Source organism: Mus caroli, unplaced genomic scaffold (assembly GCF_978045245.1).
Source record: "Mus caroli unplaced genomic scaffold, Mus_caroli_1 scaffold_1, whole genome shotgun sequence".
In the NCBI taxonomy this organism is placed as follows: Eukaryota; Metazoa; Chordata; class Mammalia; order Rodentia; family Muridae; genus Mus; species Mus caroli.
Window position 1 is genome coordinate 19038857 of NW_028227256.1, and position 8298 is coordinate 19047154.

The 8298-nt window shown below is 42.1% G+C and overlaps 1 pseudogene; it reads right to left on the bottom strand.

Moving 5' to 3' along the window:
• Positions 1–2834: 2834 nt before the first annotated feature.
• On the bottom strand, positions 2835–3410 carry LOC110304941 (transmembrane emp24 domain-containing protein 2 pseudogene; annotated as a pseudogene).
• Between the last annotated feature and the right edge of the window lie 4888 nt (positions 3411–8298).

The window sequence follows — 8298 nt, forward strand, 5'->3', positions numbered from 1 at the left end:
ATTGTTTTTCCTAAGGGTTGCACACCCCATCACTTCCTTCAGTCCTTTCTCTAATTCCTCCATTGGGGACTCCGTGCGCAGTCTAGTAGCTGGCTTTGAGCATCTGCCTCTGTACTTGTCAGGCTCTGTCAGAGCCTCTCAGGAGACAGCTATATCAGGCTCCTGTCAGCATGCACTTCTTGGCATCCACAATAGTGTCTGGGTTTGGGATGGATCCCCATGTGGGGCAGTCTCTGGATGGCCTTTCTTTCAGTCTCTGCTCCATACTTTGTCTTCATATTTCCTCTCATGAGTATTTTTGTTCCTCTGTCAAAAAAGGACCCACACTTTGGTCTTCCTTTTTCTTGAGCTTCATGTAGTCTGTTGTAATACCCAAGATCCTCTGTTAGGCTCACAGACAGAGGAACCAATGGAAAGAGATGAAAGTTCCACACAAGAACCAATAGAAAGAGATGTAGAGACTTATGTTGGAGCTCAAGGAGTCTTAAGGAAGAGTCAGGAGAACTATGGAACTGAAGAGGACAGGGAATCTACAGGAAGACCAACAGAGTCAACTCTCCTGGATCCTTCGAGACTTCCAGAGATTGAATTTCCAAGCAAACAGTGAGTACAGGCTGGACATATGTAGCTGAGGAGCAGCTTGGTCTTCATGCAGGTTCAACAAGTGGAGCAGGAGCTGTCCCTGAGCCTCTTGTCTCCCTGCCTGTGGATCCTGTGACCCACCTTGTCTGGCCTCAGTGAAATAGGATGGGCCTAGTACTGCAGTGACTTGAAGTGCCCGGACAAGCCATCTGGGGATGGCTTGAGGCGGTTAGGGTGTTGGTGGGATTTATGTCACCCAGAGAGAGGCTTCGTCTTCTCAAAAGTGAAATGGGGAACTTCTTTGAGGGGTGACTGGGAGAAGAGGTAGAGTTAATATTGGGTTGTAAAGTGAATAAATAAATAAATGAATAAATAAATATATAACTATTTAAAAGACCCAGTATTGGTGAGTTGTAGAGGTACTAGAATTTTTATTTCCTACTGACAAGAGTCTGCAATGTTTAAATTTTACATTTTAGGTAGCCTTACATGTGTTTTGAATCTGAACTATAACTGCTAGTTTCCCTAAGCATTTAGATTTTAAGTGTTGTGTTTCTATTCTTCTGTTCTTGCTGTTTTCGTACATTTTCTGTCAAAAGGAAAAACTGGTTTTATAACCCCAAATTATTCCTTCCTCATTTTTTAAAAGATTTATTTTTATTACTTTTTATTATGGGTATGTGGTGGGGGGATGCTATTTGTATGCTATGCCAGTGCCCACAGAGGACAAAGGTGTAGGATCCCCTGTGGCTGTCATTACAAGTGATTGTGAACCATGGACATGGGTGCCAAGGACCTAATTCAGGTCCTCTGCAAGAGCAGTCTATCCTCCTAACAACTGAGCCATTTCTCTAGCTTGTTCTCTCATTTTAGGCAAAATGCTGATTATGGATGACTTCTTTTTTTTTTTCTTTTTAAAACTTTATTGGCCGGGCATGGTGGCACACACCTTTAATCCCAGCACTTGGGAGGCAGAGGCAGGCGGATTTCTTGAGTTCAAGGCCAGCCTTCTCTACAGAGTGAGTTCCAGGACAGCCAGGGCTACAAGAGAAACCCTGTCTCGAAAAACCAAAAAAAAAAAAAAAAAAAAAAAGAATATATATATATTGTTTTTTGTTTTGTTTTGTTTTTAAAAAGAATTGTTTATATACTGAATCTGGGGCATATTAGATACACAACCAATTTTAAATTTACATCTTTTAATTCAATTCTGAAGTGTTTCACAAACACACACACTCGCACACATACACAATTGTCATGCAACAGCTGCCCTAGGTGAAAGAGTCACCTTACCAACAAACTGTTGCAAGGATATCATCGAAGGTTGAAAAATTATTTGTCCTGAACATGAAAGCCTGTAACAAATTTAAATTAAATTTATAAAACTTGTTACTTGTAGTTTTCCCCTTGCAAGATCCAAAAAGAAAAATAAAATATCCAGATAACTAGCAGACATTAGTCACCACATAACCCTGGACCGCCCACCCCCACAGCAGAGTGCCTGTCAGTAACCCATCATCAGAGAGACAGTCTCTTCATTTTATATAAACAAAACTGTCATGTGCCAAAAAAGACCCCACAGAGGACAAACACACCCTAGTGCTGACACTGAAAACCAGGGCCCAAAGGGCACTGACCAAAAAGACACCAGTGGCCGCCTATCACTGCAAGCAACCCCAGAGGCTTAACCCTTCTTCCGCTTGAGATTTTAGGGGGAAGAGTTTCGAGGAGTCTTTAAATCAAGCTCAAGAGAAAGTATGAGTGCCCACCCTGGTAACAGGCCCCATCAGGACTCTCCGCCTTGAGGCGGGGCCACAAGGGTCAAGACTCAGATTACTGTTGCTGTTACAACAAAATGAGCCTCTGATGATGAACCGCAGCCAAGGGACTACTAGAATGCAGTCAGTTAACAAGTAGTGTCAGGTTGTGGGTTACTTCCTGGATGAACTGCATTTTATTATGAAAACCAAAGGTAAAAACATAATAAAGACCATAATCCCATATACCATTAACAACCTCTGGATTCTTGGAAGGACCTGTATAATGGGGCCGCTTTCAAGTAAGAATTATAGGCCAATCAAACGTCAAATTTTCACTCTCTCAAACAGGTTTCCCCAACACCTACTATTCACAAAGAAACATAAGTCATGAACATTCAGAAAATAAAAATGTATGAACTAATGACATTATTATGACCAAGGTGTTTGGTAGACAAGTAAATCATGACCTTGGGATCAACAGGAAAAGGCCTTTTAAACAACCCCCCGGATTTCAAAAAAATCTCTTCAGGTGGTAAATCTGTCCCGTTGTCATGGCAACTAGAACAAGAGCTTTGAAGAAGGACCAAAGGACCATTCTGCTTGGCTCAGTGTATTCTCTCCTGGACTTCCATGTTCGTGCTTTACAGCTGTCATTGCCACTGCCAGCTCATTAATCATTTCTTCTAGCTTGTTCTGATGAGCTTCTGTCTCCATGTCTTGTCCCTTGGGAGCCTCTGCAATGTCAATGGTGAACATTACAATCTTTACAATCATAGTCTAAAGCTATTACTAAAGCCGGACTTGTATGTCCCAACCATGTGGGCTGCAAACGTGTACTTCCCGCTGGACTCTCGATCTCCTTTAGATGCCTTTTTTATCTGGCCCTGTGATCTCCACGTCGATGTCCAAGAAGCCGCCCTCTGCCTCCTCGAAGATGAGGCCCATCTTGGTGCTGGAGGTGATCCATTCGAAGAAGCACTCGAAGTGCGTGACCCTGGTGACAAAGTAGCCTGAGGCCGTGGCCAGCAGCGCAGCCAGAAGCACCAGCAGTTCTGCAAGCATCATCATGGTGCAGTAGGGGACGAAGCCCAGAGCCGCCACCGCTGCCGCCTCAGCCACCACCGCCACCGCCACCGCCACCTCAGCTTAAAAATTTATTGTTACTTTATTTATTTTCATTTCAAATGATATCTCCCTATCTAGCTTCACCTCTGCAACCACCATCCCTTCCCCCTGCTTCTATGAGGGTGCTTCTCAACCCACTCACCCACTCCCATTCCATCCTCATGGCTCTAGCATCCCCCTACGCTGGGTCATAGAGCCTCCACAGGACCAAGAGCCTCTCCTTCCAATGAATCCCACAAGGCCATCCTCTGCTACATATGTGTCTGGAGCCATGGGTCCCTCCATGTGTACTCTTTGGTTGGTGGTTTAGTTCCTGGAAGCTCTGGGGGGTCCAGTTGAGTGATATTGCTGTTTATGCTATGGGGTTGTAAACCCCATCAGCTCCTTCAATCCTTTCTCTAACTCCGCCATTGGGGTTATCTGTGCTCATCTCAATGGTGGGCTGTGTGCATCCAATCTGTATTGGTCAGACTCTGGCAGATCATCTCTATGGGTAACTTTTTAATACTAAACATAAAATAGTTATATTAGATGGTGCTAGATTGCAGCAAAGCAGAAGGTATATTTTCTTTTAATACTGGCTCCTTTATGCAAATTAATTAGGTAGATATCAGCAAACATTGCAATCAGATAAATGAGTCATAAAGGAAATCAAAGTAGCTGTGATCGTCTCGATAGTATGCTACATTGACTAGACCAAGAAATATGCAAATGGGTTTGGGGAGATGGATCAGTGGTTAACAGAACTTGCTGCTCTTCCAGATAGCCTGAGTCCCAGCTCCCACCTGCAGGTTCACAAACCTCTGCATCTCTTTCAGGGGACACAGAGCCTTCTGTCTCTCACTGCCGCCGAGCATGCCAATGGCCTACGTACATATGTACAGGCAAAACATTAACTTGCATAAAATGAAAATAAGTACATGTTTTAAATAAGACATGCAAATGGTCCACTTCACTCTTGGTGCTGGGCATCCTTGAATTAGTTCAGAGACAAAGTTTATCTTGCCACAGATTCACATTTTTGAGAAACCCACCTTCTGTCTGAGGACTAGAAAGTCAAACTAGCAAATGCTTGAGGGTAGAATGGAGAGTCTGCTTTTGTGAGATCAAACTCCAGTTTAAATTGGAAGGGTTGGACAAAGAATGAATCTAATACTAGCACTCTCCTGACTGCCTTTTTACCTCTCTGCTGATAGACTCCTTTTTTCTGCGGACAGATACTTATATTTTATGTTTGATAAAACACTAAAAAGGCTCCCCAAAGCAGTTTGTTCCCCTGATCACTGTGGTTTTTTACCAAGGTCTTTTGGTTTTGTTGGATGACTATAGGCTAGGAAATAGTCAATCCATTCTTTACTCACAGCAAATTCCCAAACCTATTTCTGCTTGATACTAACTTGTTCCTTGAAAATTTATCTGCATTCACCTCACTGGATGAATTTGGTTTTTTTTCTTTTTCTTTTCTTTCTTTCCTTTTTTTTTTTTTTCCTTTTCCACTTGGAAGGCTTTTAGGACACCCTGCCCCAGCTTCTGAAATAAGGTAGAGGATTTTGAGAAGGACATTGACAGAGGCTGTGGAGGTGGAGGGTGTCTGAGGGGAGGGAGGTAGAGGGGAGGGCAGGAAGAAAAGAGTAAAGGAAGTGTTAAGAGAGAATTTAGAAATAAATTATGAAAATGTTTGTGGGTATAGTACATAAGGATTTAGACAAGATATTAAGTATGTCACCATAAAGGCAGTTGAGGATAGTTTAAAGAATTAGGGTAAAGGGCAGGAAGAAAACTAAGCCTAAGCACCAGGGGATGTTTTACTCATGACCACGACTTTAACACAGTAGGGCATGTTCACCTTGAGAACTGCTGCAGTGTTCTGGTCTGATACTCATTTGTAAAGAAGTCATCGTATATAAAAGCCATGAGTTACACATTCTGGAGGATTGAATCTTTCATCAGTTTCACTATCACTTTCTCATGGACAATGGTATGTTGAATCATGTCCAGTGAACAACCTGAATAAGAAATATGTACAAGAAAATAGCAATGATAAGCTAGCAAGCCTGTTGCACAGCCGTGGTTAAGTTGGCCTTCTGAAAGTGGACAAAGGCATTGCTCCATGCATATGACTAATTCTTATAGTTTTGTGCTAGAAGAAATATTCAATTATCAGATGATCTGGGTGTGGAAGAGTGACCAGAAATGCATTGATCCTTGGACACTGCGAAGAACTTGAAAGAAAAGAGATTTAGGACAAGAATACAGTAATTTTCTGTTTCTTTTAAGCGTTTATTTTATTTTTACATGTGTGACTGTGAGCATGCATCTCTGCGTGTATGCTGTGTGTGTGTGTGTGTGTGTGTGTGTGTGTGTGTATGTGTGTGTATCACAGTGGGAGCCAGAAGAAGATGTCAGATCCCCTGGAGCTAAAGTTATAGGAGATGGTAAGCTGCATGATGTGGCTATTCCAGCCAGTCTTAGTTCTCTACAAGAGCATCTGCTTTTCACTGAAGAGCCACTTCTGCAACTTATTCTTAATCATTTTATTTTAGTAGCCCTAACTATGGAATCTTAGAAAGAGCCCAGAATTGTTACTGTTTAAAGGAAATGCAGGGACAAAAAAATGGAGCAGAGACTGGAGGAAAGGCTATCCAGAGATCGCCCCACCTAGGGATCCATCCCATCTGCATACACAAAACCTAGACACTACTGCTGCTGCCAAGAAGTGCTTGAGCACAGGAGCCTGGCATAGCTGTCCCCTGAGAGGCTCTGCCAGATCCTGACCAATACAGATGCGGATGCTCACAGCCAAACATGGGTCTGACTGTGGGGACCTCAATGGAAGAGTTAAGGGAAGGAATGAAGGAGCTAAAGGGTTAAGCAACCCCACAGGAAGAACAACCATATCAACCAACCAGACCCCCTAGAGCTCCCAGGTACTAAACCACCAATCAGAGTACACATGGGTGGGTTCATGGCTACCACTACATGTGTAACAAAGGACTGCATTATCTGGCATCATTGTGAGGCGAGGCCCAGGACAGGAAAGGGAGATGCTAGAACCATGAGGTAGGAGTGGGTAGGTGGGTCTTAGATGCAAAGGGGAGAGGGGATGATATGGGGAGTTGTAGAGGGTAGACTAGGAAGGGGACAACATTTGAAATGTAAATAAATAAAATAGCCAATAAAAAAAAGAAAGAGAGGAGAAAGAGAAAGAGAAAGAAAGAAAGAAAGAAAGAAAGAAAGAAAGAAAGAAAAAGAAAGAGGATTTCAGAATATTCTAGAAGAAATACTCTTTTCCTAATAGTCTTAAAGTAGGTGACAAAATTCGTAGGAAGGAATGTACTTAACACTTGAATTACATATTGTGAATTTCTATGTTGAGCATATATTAATATGTATTCTTAGTGTATATATATATATATATATATATATATATATATATGCTAAGGCATAGCAAGATGGCTTCATAGGTAAGCTGCCTACTGTCAAGCTTGGTGACCTGAATTCAATTCCTGGGATCCACATGGTGAAAGGAGGGAACTAACTTCTATAAGTTGCTTTGTGACACACACACACGCACACACAAAATCAAAATAAATAGAGTGTAATTGTTAAAAGATAAATCTAATCATTATTTTCATAGAAATTATTTTAAATATGACTGATTTTTTTCCTTTGTTGACTATTTATTGAAAGTAGAATCCTTTCTCATACAGTACATCCCAACCCCAGTCTTCCCTCTCATTATTCCTCCCAGCTGTCCATAACCTCCCTTCTCCCCAACAACCACACCCCCTCTGTTTCCTCTTCTGCAAAGAACAGGCCTCCAAGAAGCAACAGCCAGTCAAGAAGAAACAAGATACTCTAAGATAAGGTGAAAGCCCTTAACTCAAGGCTCAGCAAGGCAACCCAACGACTGAATCTTAGGATCATTTTGATTAAGTGTCTTGTACAATGTGCTTCCTGCTTGTGAGTACATTAACCCTTGCTGTTCTCACCACTTGCACACTTCTAATTTCCTTTGATTTTGGAACTTCGATTTGTTTTATACATAATTAAACACCTTTTGTATTATTTCACAGTCTGCTTCATTTCCAATATCGAGCAAATGGCTTATATACTTTTTAGAGAGCCAACATTTTAAGACACTCTAGGGAACAGAATTGTTCAATATTGCAGTTATCTAGTAGATGAGAGTGTTGTCTAGTGAAGGTGAAGGAAAGGCAATGATCTTGAAGATCATGGAGAAGAGCCAGTTTACAGTGCCTGCAGTTTGTGCTCATCTAGGAGATTTGGATGGGGCAATCCTCTTCAGTTATCTGGTACATGGCGATTTCATATTATTTTTTAAACATACATTCTATTTATTGTGCACGTGTGCATATGTATATATATGTGCAGCTGCTGTGGCTAGTATGAGGGAGTCCCAGGACAACAACTTGATGGACTTTGTTCTCTCCTCTTACCATGTGGGTCTTGGGGATCCAAAGTCAGATGGCTGGGCTGGGTGGCAACAGCTTTTACTCACTGCATCATTTCTCAAATGTCTAACACCCACATGTCCTAGACAATAAACCAGACTGTTAAGGATCAAAGTGAACTTACCTAAAGAGAACACATCTACTCGTGTTTGCCACAGCAAGGCAACATCTTATTGAGCTCGCCAAGCCCTTTGCTTGCAGTCTGAGGTACTAGGAAGGTGCAACAATACCAACACTAGAGAAGTGTCTGCTGAACAAGGACACTGCTTGATGCCCACTCTCCCAAATCTTAAGGAAAAGTAATGACTCTCAGAGTGAGAGCAAGGGGACAGATTAGAACCAGAATAGACACAAGA